Source organism: Nicotiana attenuata, unplaced genomic scaffold, assembly GCF_001879085.1.
Source record: "Nicotiana attenuata strain UT unplaced genomic scaffold, NIATTr2, whole genome shotgun sequence".
Classification (NCBI taxonomy): domain Eukaryota; kingdom Viridiplantae; phylum Streptophyta; class Magnoliopsida; order Solanales; family Solanaceae; genus Nicotiana; species Nicotiana attenuata.
This window is the reverse complement of record NW_017673812.1, coordinates 47,143-58,544: the sequence shown is the minus strand read 5'-3', so window position 1 is coordinate 58,544 and position 11,402 is coordinate 47,143. Positions and strand designations below refer to the sequence as shown.

The window sequence follows — 11,402 nt, the reverse complement described above, 5'->3', positions numbered from 1 at the left end:
ACTTCTGAAAATATGGGTAAGCGCTTTTTTAAGTGCCCAAAACCTGAGGTAAGTCATCTTCATTTACAGCTAATAGCGTTCTTTGAATTCTCAAAAGCTTTACTTCTAGCGTTCTTAGGATTCTCATGAAATATTTGGGTTTATTTTTGTTGTATTAATTTTAGATAAGAAATCATATGGTTATTGGGAGTGGCAGGATGATGAATTACCTCCAAGAGTTGTGATTATGATTAGTAGTCTTAAAAGAAAATTGGAAGCTGCTGAAATGCGAAGAGATACTTTGAAGAAGAAGATGGCCGATTATGATATTGTTGCTGGCATTGAGGCTCAAGCTATAGCAAAATTGAGCGAAAAAGTTGTTGAGGAGAGGAAGCTTGTTGATGCTGAGTCGGTTGCTATGCTATTGATGCCGGAAATATTGCAACATTGAGCAAAACCGTTGATACAAGCCGGATGAGCACGCTTAATGAGGATGATTTCCTAGTCAACATCATAGCATTGAAGTGCTTTAAAGGAGTCAAGATCAAGAAGGTTATATTGACAATTTAGCTATTTATGCTATTTTATAATTTGGGTCTACTTAGCTTCCTTAATGGCCTAAGGGTATTTTAGTCATCTAGCCTAAATAACACTCTAGTATAAATAGTCCATTCATCTCATTTTGACAAAATGAAACATTTTACGATGGATTGATAAACAAAGACCAAACCTTGAGGGGTTTAGGGTATCTTTTATTTCTCTTTATTTATCATGTTTTCTAGATTATCTATGTTAGGTTTATCATGTATGAGTTCATGTTCATACTCTTGGATCTTTTGTATTTGAATGCCAATTCATTGTTCTAGTTGATATACCTTCTAGGGGCTTTGGATTGCATTATTTACTTAGCTTAATCCATATTTCTTATTAATGTTCTTACTCGATTAGTGTTTATCATATGAAATTCAAAGGGGTCTAACTAGTTCATAGTTAGGTTTTTGTCAATCTCTATTTTAAACCCTAATCTTTTGGATAGATTCCGCATCATCTTGGTATCAGTATCAGAGGAGAGGTTAAAGGATATGTCTATCAATGCTTGGATTTTGTTTTGATTATCATCAAATCAGAAAATCACCAAAAAAAAAAAAATTATTTTGGGTTACTGTTCATCCGTGCTGTTTGTTCCAGAATTAGAATTTCGCTACTGTTCCTAATGTTACTGTTCGAAAAACCTTCCAAAATTCTGAAAACTTCTGAAGATTTGAGCATCGATCGATTCATAGCTCGAGTAATTCCTGGTTTAAGTTTGGATTAAGCTGGGTTTGAGCTTCTGAACCCTAAGACGCCGAACAACAGAAGCGATTTTGGGGATTTTTGCTCCGAATCGAAATTTTGAGCTCGAAATATATCGGGTATGTTCTAATCTTGTTGGTACAGCTTGATTGAGGTGAAATATGAAGTTAGCGCTCGATTACAACTGAATTCGAGCTGGTTGCTAGGGTTTTGGGTTCGAAACTTCTAACTGATTGTCGACGAGGAAGATGACACTGGGTCTTCTGATTTTGGGATTGATTCTCAAGCTATTCTGAAGCTGAATCTGAAATTTGGAGTCGATTGAAGTTTGTTTGAACTGTTTGAGTACGAAAATTTACGATATTGACTCGCCGAAGAAGATGACTTGTTCTTGCTTTGATTTCGTGTCTGCTTGCTGAGATTAGTTTCTGGGGGTTTGATTCTCTGTTTGAAAGGAGCTCATAATTCAAAATTGATTCCACTTGGTTGAGCTTTGGGAGAAATATCACTGCTGAGGCTCGAGGATGCTAAGAACACCAGTTGCAAACTTGAAGAACTTCGCGGACACTCGATTCGAGCAGCTGGTAAATCGATGAAGAACACCTGTAGAGCTAGTGATTGCAATTCATTCGTCGCAATGATTCAGGTTTGAGTTCTTCTTGCTGTGTTCTTCAAGTTCTGGGAATTGAATATAGCTTCTAATTGTTGTTGTAGTCCTAATCCATCGAGTGCATGGCGTAAGCTACTGTTGGGTTTGGTTATCTTCTTGTTGAATTCGTAAAGTCGACTCAAGATTGTTATTGGTTCAAATTACTGTTTTGTTCTTTTGGAAATTCAGCTGGGATTGTTGACTGATTTTATAAGTTTCAATTGATGAATAATGTTGTTGTGGACCGAAATTTCGAATTGAGTAATGAACAATAGCTATTATTGGGAGTGAAATCTTCAGTTGCTGAAGTTCTTGCCAATTTTTCAGCTTGTTTAGCTCTAGTTCTTGCCAGTTTGAAAAGCATTATTTGTGACTCAGCTGTGTTAGCTAAATACTGCAAAGTTTGAGTTGAGTGTTGGTTTGAAACGATCTGCTGTAAATTTATTTCAGAATTATTGAACTGGTTTGGTGAGTCGACTTGTTTTAATTCATTGCTGCCCTATGAACTCTTTAGAAATAACTTTGGTTGAATTCTGAAATTCTGGAATTAAAAACAGCTTCTGGTTTCTGAACTTCTGAGAGTGGAGTTGAGATTGTTTGGTTCAGTTATATTTTGAAAGGCTTTAAGTTGAGTTAACTGAGTTTGAGTGATTGTTACTGAAACACTCTGTTAATAGCTGTTGCATTTTGAAGAAAGGGAGAGAATTGCTTCAGGTTTGGGACAACATATGTGCTGATAAAGTCTCCTCAGCTTAGGCATTCTGTCCAGAACTTGCACCAGTTATTTGCTCCAGTTATCCGCTGAAATTGAGCAGTATTTGACAGCATTCCTGCACTATTTTGAAGCTGCAATTTCTACTAAGTTTGAGCAGAGTTCTACATTGCTTAACAGCAAAATTACAGTTGAGAAATGTTTCTGCCAGCTACTTTGTGAACCAGTTCTGCTGCTGAAGTTTGAGGAGGATTTTTGTTAAGTTGTGAGTCTCTTTTGGGCTGAAATTCATCTAGATTTTTTTCTGCAGTTTTTTGTTGTGGACTGTTTTCTGCAAGAACTGGACTGTTTTTCAACAGCATAACTTCTGCATTGCAAATATGACCAAAATTTGAAAAAAGTGTCTAGTTTTGTAGTTTCTTTTGTTTTCTTTCCTCCAGTTTGTGGTAAACCAAATTCTCAACTAAACTAACTTGATATTAGTTCATATTGAGTTTATTTCTAGTTTCTTTGTGTACTTTGTTTATTTCGTGCCAATTTTTCGTGCTTTTCTCTTTTGATTTCGTTGTGCATTGTTTGGCTCAAGTCCGTTAGTTTTTAATTGTACTTTCTTTGGTGTCACATATATTCCATTCCGAACCGATACTTGATTACCTACTTGGATTGATTTGAGAATGTTGGTTGTGAAGAAAACTTTTAGATACTCTTGTGTGGAAAAAGGCTTGAGTGGTGAGTTCAATTGAGCGAGGTCGCAAAAGCCTTTGACCTTTGATTGTAAACACGAGTGTTGAGTGACATATATATCGAGTATTACACTAAGGGAGTGAACAGTGAGGTCTTATTTTGACTAACCAACTTTCTTGCTTTAAGTTTTCTTTTGTAGGTACAAGGAGTCATAAGGGAGGGATGGATGGTTATGGCACTTCTTCTTATGAAACTAATTGTGCTCCTCCAAGTGTTGAAATCTTTTATGATGAAAGTGGGAGAAAGATAAATTTGAGGCATTATGTAGCGAATGTAGAAGGCTATGAAAGTTGTTTGGTTGCTATAAGTACTCACTATGTGACCAATTTTATTGCTTCTTCCTTTGTTGAATGGTTGGGATTGAGTTGTATTCCAAGGGAATCGCCTTGTAAATTTCGGGGTGAGTTGGTTGATAGAGGTGTGATGGTTACTATAACTAAAAGAGACTTTAAAGAAGTGGTTTGGTGTGATGTATACCCTATGAAGTATTGCCATGTACGATTGGGAAAGCCTTGGTTTCTTGATCATAATCTTCTTATTGATGTAGAATGGAATAGGTATGTGATCGATATAAATGGAAGGGGGCATTCCTTCATTCCTAAATACTTTGAGGATAAGTTGTTGGCAAGGCTAGATATTGGAAGTGGAGTTTGGAGTGCAAAGAAATTTGCAAGTCCTTCTCCTAGTCCAAGTGGAGATTATGATGCTTATACTATGCCAAGCCAAGTAGTGTCTTTTGATGCTTGTTACAATGCACCTTGTAGTGTCTTTTGATGCTTGTTACAATGCACCTTACACTTATCTACCATCCCACTACCAACACCAACTACAACCCCCAACCACATTTCAACCACCACAAGTACGTCAACTACAATCTTATCAAACTTCACCACAACCTAGACCACCACTAAATTTAGCTTCACAACATATGCAAGCACCACCAAAGAGACAATCTCCCTCCTCCACTACCCATACCACCTCACTGTTGGGCACATGCCTATGTTGTCCAGCCAAAGGCCCAATGGGCTAATCCTATTCTCTTTTGGTTTCCAATCCTATTTGGAATTGGATACGGTTTATTCTTATTTTGAGTGGGTTTTGACTTTAAGAGAAAGCACCACTCATGATCTATAAATAGGACAACCTTGGAGAATTATTCTATGCTCATTGATACAAGTCTTTGAAAGACTTAAGCACATAAGAGTGGGTTTTGAGAGAGCTTTCATCAAGAGAGAAGAGAGAAAAAAAGTATTTATTTTGCTGCAGATTTTTATTCCGACCAGCCAACTTCAAATCACGTTTTCCGATTCGTTAACCGTTGGATCGGGCTGAAATTTTGACTGAGTGTTCGTAACATCTTGGTTTTGGATTTGAACGGTGGAGATCGGATTTGGAGGCTCGTAGCATCTGATTTCGAGCCTCGAACAGCAGCTTCGTTTTTGTAGATTATACTCTTTCTTCAATTGATTAGTTGTTGCTCTTGTTGCTATTGTTGCTCCGTGTTTGGCCCTTATTGTGTAGCCAATTTGGAGAACGTTTATAACCCTCTTATTGTTATAGTGGAGCTTTTTGGATCTTTGTGATCTCGTGGTTTTTACCTTCGATTTGAAGGGTTTTCCACGTTAAAATTTGGTGTTCTTTATCTTCTTTATTTTCGGGTTTGCCTCTTCCTCGACATAACAGTGGTATTAGAGCCTTGGTTATTTATCCGGGTTATCACGGAATGGAGGCGAATATGAGCAAGATGGTATGTTTAAATGGGAGAAATTATAATATTTGGAGAAGCAAGATGAAAGACTTGTTGTTCGTGAAGAAGATGCATCTACCTGTTTTTTCAGCTCATAAACCCGAGAGTATATCCGATGAAGATTGGGATTTCGAGCACCAACAAGTATGTGGATATATACGGCAATGGGTTGAAGATAATGTTCGCAACCATATTGTGAACGAGATACATGCGAGATCATTGTGGGAAAAGCTAGAGACTCTTTATGCTTCAAAAACCGGGAACAACAAATTGTTTCTGCTAAAGCAATTGATGACCTTTAAATACAAGGAAGGCAGCCCTATCCTTGATCACATAAATGATTTTCAGGGCGTCCTTGATCAGCTATCTGGAATGGGGGTTAATTTTGATGATGAGATACAAAGACTTTGGCTTCTTAATACTCTGCCAGACTCTTGGGAAACTCTTCATGTTTCTTTGACAAATTCAGCTCCTAGAGGTAAGGTGACCATGGAATATGCCAAGAGTGGTGTGTTGAACGAGGAAGTAAGGAGAAAATCGCAGGGTTCATCCTCACAAGCAGATATCTTGGTTACAGAAGACCGGGGGAGAGATAGAACAAGAGGCTCAAGGAATAGAGGTAAAAGTAGAAGTAAGTCAAGGTCCAAATACTATAATGTTACATGCAACCACTGTGGCAAGAAAGGACACATCAAAAGGTTTTGCCGCAAGTTGAATCAAGACACTAGAGAAGGAAAGAAAGTTGAAAATAACGAGAACAATGTTGCTGCTATTGTTCAAGATGACCTTCTTTTTGCTTATGATGAAAACGTCATCAATTTGGTATCCCATGAGACGAGCTGGATAGTAGATTCTGGAGCTACCTCACATGTCACACCAAGAAAAGATTTTTTCTCATCTTATACTCATGTTGATTCTGGAGTGTTAAAGATGGGCAATGCCAGTGAAGTTTAAGGTGTTTGGTGTTGGCACAGTTTGTTTGAAAACTAATAATGGTTCAACGTTAGTTTCTCAAGATGTGAAGCATTCTCCAGACTTTCCTTTCAATTTGATCTCCGCAGGAAGATTAGACGATGAAGGTTACCATAATGCTCTCTTTAACGGCCAATGGAAGCTCACCAAGGGCTCGTTAGTAGTGGCTCGAAGAGTCAAGTCTGGTCAATTATATGTGACACAAGGCTCTATTCTTAATGACTCAATAAACCTGGTGGAAAGTGATAGTTTGTCAGAATTGTGGCATCGAAGATTGAGTCATATGAGTGAGAGAGGGATTACGCGTTTGGCTAAGAAAAGTTTGCTTTCTGGAGTAAAACAAGCAAAGCTGCAAAGGTGCATACATTGTTTAGCTGGCAAACAGAAAAGGGTTTCCTTTCATAGCCATCCTCCCTCAAGAAAGCCCGATTTATTAGAGCTAGTACACTCTGATTTGTGTGGTCCTTTTAAAGTAAAGTCAAAAGGTGGTGCACTTTACTTTGTGACCTTCATTGATGATCATTCTCGTAAGCTCTGGGTGTATCCTTTGAAATCTAAAGATCAAGCACTTGGCGTGTTTAAGGAATTTCAGGCCTTAGCTGAGAGACAGACGGGGAAGAAATTAAAATGTATTCGCACTGACAATGGTGGTGAATATTGTGGTCCCTTTGATAACTATTGCAAGGAACAAGGAATTCGTCATCAGAAAACTCCGCCCAAGACGCCTCAATTGAACGGTTTGGCAGAGAGGATGAATAGAACTCTAGTTGAGAGAGTTAGATGCTTACTTTCAGAGGCTAAACTTCCAAATACATTTTGGGCGGAAGCACTTAACACTGTTGCCTATGTTATCAATTTGTCTCATGCTGTTGCTTTGGATGGTGATGTCCCAGACAGAGTTTGGTTTGCCAAAGATGTTTCTTATGATCACCTGAGAGTTTTTGGGTGTAAAGCTTGTGTGCATATTCCTAAAGATGAGAGATCGAAACTGGATGTCAAAACTAAGCAGTGCATCTTTATCGGTTATGGTCAAGATGAGTTTGTGTATCGTTTTTATGATCCAATTGATAGTAAACTTATTAGAAGTCGTGATGCAATATTCTTTGAAGACTAAACTATTGAAGATATTGACAAAGCTGAGAAGATAGATTCTCAGAGTAATGAGAGCTTAGTTGATATTGATCCAGTTTCAATTGCTAAGGCACCTATTGCACATGAAGGAACCCAAGACAATGATGGAGATAGTGATCAAGATCAAAATGATCATCATGGTGTAGATGTTATGGATGCTCCAGTTGATGAAGTTGTGGTTGATCAGCAACCAATTCCTGCACAGGTAACTACTACGAATGCTCCTGAAACTTCTCTTAGAAGATCTACAAGGGAGAAGCAAAAATCAATGCGCTATCCTCCTGATGAGTATGTACTTTTGACTGACATGGGAGAACCTGAGAATTATGATGAAGCCATGCAAGATAATCACAAAGATCATTGGATCAAAGCAATGGAAGATGAGATGAAGTCACTCCATGAGAATGGCACATATGAGTTAGTGAAATTGCTGAAAGGTAAGAGAGCTTTATCTAACAAATGGATATTCAGAATAAAGCAAGATAACCATACATCTGCGCCTAGATACAAGGCGAGGTTAGTTGTAAAGTTTTGGCCAGAAGAAGGAGTTGACTTTGATGAAATTTTACTCCCCTGTTGTGAAGATGTCTTCTATTCGTATGGTTCTAGGCTTAGCCGCAAGTCTAGATTTAGAGGTTGAGCAGATGGATGTCAAGACTGCTTTTCTTCATGGTGATTTAGATGAGGAGATTTATATGGAGCAACCTGAGGGTTCTGTAACTAAGGGAAAAGAAAATTATGTCTGCAAATTGAAAAAGAGCCTGTATGGATTGAAACAAGCTCCAAGGCAATGGTATTTGAAGTTTGAATCTGTCATTGAAGAACAAGGGTACAAGAAAACTTCTTCAGACCATTGTGTATTCTTCCAGAAGTTCTTTGATGATGATTTTATTATTTTATTGCTTTATGTGGATGACATGCTTATTGTTTGAAAGAATAAATCCAGAATTGTCGTCCTTAAGAAGCAGTTGAGCAAATCGTTTGCGGTGAAGGACTTGGGGCCAGCAAAGAAAATCTTGGGCATTCAAATCCACCGACAAGAGATAGAAATGAGTTATTTCTGTCCCAAAAGCAATACATTGAGAAGGTACTCAAGAGGTTCAATATGACAGATGCAAAAGTGGTTAGTACTCCTCTTGCTAAATACTTCAAATTGAGTATTAGTCAGAGTCCATCTACTGATGAAGAGAAAAAGGAGATGTCTCGTATTCCTTACTCTTCTGCCGTTGGTAGCTTGATGTATGCTATGGTTTGCGCTAGACCAGATATTGCACATGCCGTTGGCACTGTTAGCAGATTCTTTCCAATCCTGGAAAAGAACATTGGGATGCAGTAAAATGGATATTAAGGTATTTAAAAGGTACTGCAGATTTGAAGCTGTGCTTTGGCAATGGCAAGCCTGAACTTGTTTGTTACACAGACTCTGATTTAGGAGGCAATCTTGATAATTCAAGATCCACTTCCGGTTATTTGATCACTTTTGCAGGGGGAGCTGTTTCTTGGCAATCTAGACTACAGAAGTGCATAGCTCTATCCACCACAGAAGCCGAATATATTGCTGTCACAGAAGGTGCCAAAGAACTATTATGGATGAAGGAGTTTATTAATGATCTTGGCTTTGAGCAGCCACGGTACATCTTATTTTGTGATAATCAGAGTGCTATCTGTCTCACCAAGCACTCCACTTTTCATTCTAAGACCAAACATATAAATAGAAAGTATCATTGGATAAGAATGGCCGTGGAAGAGAATTTATTTGAGGTTGAGAAGATACACATTGATGAAAATCCTTCGGATATGCTGGCAAAGGCGGTGGTTGCAGATAAACATGAATTTTGTAGAAAATTGGCAGGCATGAAGCCTGTCAATAGTTCCTCTACTTGAAGACACATTTGGCCCCTTGGCTGGAGGGGGAGTTTGTTGGGCACACGCCCATGTTGTCCAGCCAAAGGCCCAATGGCCTAATCCTATTCTCTTTTGGTTTCCAATCCTATTTGGAATTGGATACGGTTTATTCCTATTTTGAGTGGGTTTTGACTTTAAGAGAAAGCACCACTCATGATCTATAAATAGGACAACCTTGAAGAATTATTCTATGCTCATTGATACAAGTCTTTGAAAGACTTAAGCACATAAGAGTGGGTTTTGAGAGAGCTTTCATCAAGAGAGAAGAGAGAAAAAAAGTATTTATTTTGTTGCAGATTTTTATTCCGACCAGCCAATTTCAAATCACGTTTTCCGATTCGTTAACCGTTGGATCGGGCTGAAATTTTGACTGAGTGTTCGTAACATCTTGGTCTTGGATTTGAACGGTGGAGATCGGATTTGGAGGCTCGTAGCATCTGATTTCGAGCCTCGAACAGCAGTTTCGTTTTGTAGATTATACTCTTTCTTCAATTGATTAGTTGTTGCTCTTGTTGCTATTGTTGCTCCGTGTTTGGCCCTTGTTGTGTAGCCAATTTGGAGAACGTTTGTAACCCTCTTATTGTTATAGTGGAGCTTTTTGGATCTTTGTGATCTCGTGGTTTTTACCTTCGATTTGAAGGGTTTTCCACGTTAAAATTTGGTGTTCTTTATCTTCTTTATTTTCGGGTTTGCCTCTTCCTCGACATAACACTCACGAGCCTCGAATGATTAACAACCCATTTTTTCAACATGATCATGAGATCACATTGACTGAGTTGGACGACATCCAACAAGTTTCTAATGGAGAATATAGGAGAAAAGAAGATATGTTGGTGAGAAAGGCTTTGTCTACTTCTATGGAGGAAGAAGTGGAAAATACACAAAGGCATAATATCTTTTACCGTAGATGTTTGATTTTGGATAGGATGTGCACATTGGTAATTGATGGAGCAAGTTGTGACAATTTGGTGAGTGCTACCTTGGTGAAAGAGTTAAAGTTGGAAACTTTCAATCATCCTACACCTTGTAAGTTGCAATGGTTGAATGCTTGTGGCGAACTTAAAGTGAACAAAGTAGTGAAGATTCCTTTCATGATTGGGGATTACAAGGATGAAGTAATTTGTGGGGTTGTTCCATTACATGCTTGCCATATCATCCTTGGGCGACCTTGGTTGTATGATAGAGATGTTTTGCATCAAGGAAGGAAGAATCAGTTGGTGACACTTGAACCCTTGGAACCAAATCAAGTCTTGAAAGCGCAAATGAGTTTGAGAACATCCTTGAAAAATATAAAGAGAAAAAGTAAGGATGGGAGACAAAAGAAAGAGAGGAGTGACGGAGAGAAAAGTGACAACTCTAGGGTGGAAAAAGGAGAGGAAGAGCTTGACAAGAAAATGAGAGAAAAGAAAGAGGAAAAACAAAAAGCGAGTGAGGATTTTTCTTATTCTAATGCTACTAATCTTTCTTCTTTCTCTAGTTGTTTTGTATCTTGTGTAGGGGCTTTTGGAGAGGAGCCATCCAGTGACATTCAACCAACTTTGAAGAGCTTGAAAGAAGATCAATATATCTTTTCAAGAGAACTTATGGAATTCATTGAGCAAGTTCAAGGTAAAGAGAATACTTTAGAAGTGCTTCAAGGTAAAATAGCTTATCCTTCTGCTCTTGATACTTTAGTTGATTGTGGTGACTTTTTGAGTTTGAAAGATAGCTATGATATTGATGAGTTTGATATTTCTTTATCTTGTGATGAGAAAAATAATTGTGGCTTGCAACTAGCTAAGAGTTTTTCTGGATTATTGGATGATTCTAGTTCTTTGTTTAATGACTCTTTAGCTAGTGATGATGTTGAGTCTTATGATAGTCCACCTTTATGGGATGATGCATGTGATGATTCTTTTGACTCCACTTTAACCTTGTTGGTAGAAAGTTTTGAACTTTACGAAGAAACGAGTCAAGAAGAATGTGTTGATGAATTTTTTGATTCTATTTCCATTCCTTTGGAAGAAAGATTCAATTTTTATGATGAAATGGGCAAATTTGAATGTGGTGATTTGGTTGATACTAAAAAGGAAAGTAAAGTTTTTGATGCTAGCATTAGTATTAATTGCTTTACTTATCTTATTCCTACTTTTGAAAGAATATTCTCGTTAGATTTTGCTAATGCTTCTATGAGAAAAGGTAAGAATATTACTTTTGGTGGTTTGATTGATCATTGTGAGCAAAAAGAACCTAACTTTATTGATTATTTTGTGAAGGTTCAACAAGGAAAA

The 11,402-nt window shown here is 37.9% G+C and overlaps 1 long non-coding RNA gene across 1 annotated transcript; it reads left to right on the top strand.

The window, feature by feature from the left end:
• The first annotated feature begins 690 nt into the window (after window positions 1-690).
• Window positions 691-3,972, top strand: LOC109217353. Its single transcript, XR_002066621.1, has 2 exons — window positions 691-1,918; window positions 2,599-3,972. It is a non-coding gene; the product is annotated as an uncharacterized LOC109217353 (long non-coding RNA).
• The last annotated feature ends 7,430 nt before the right edge of the window (window positions 3,973-11,402 follow it).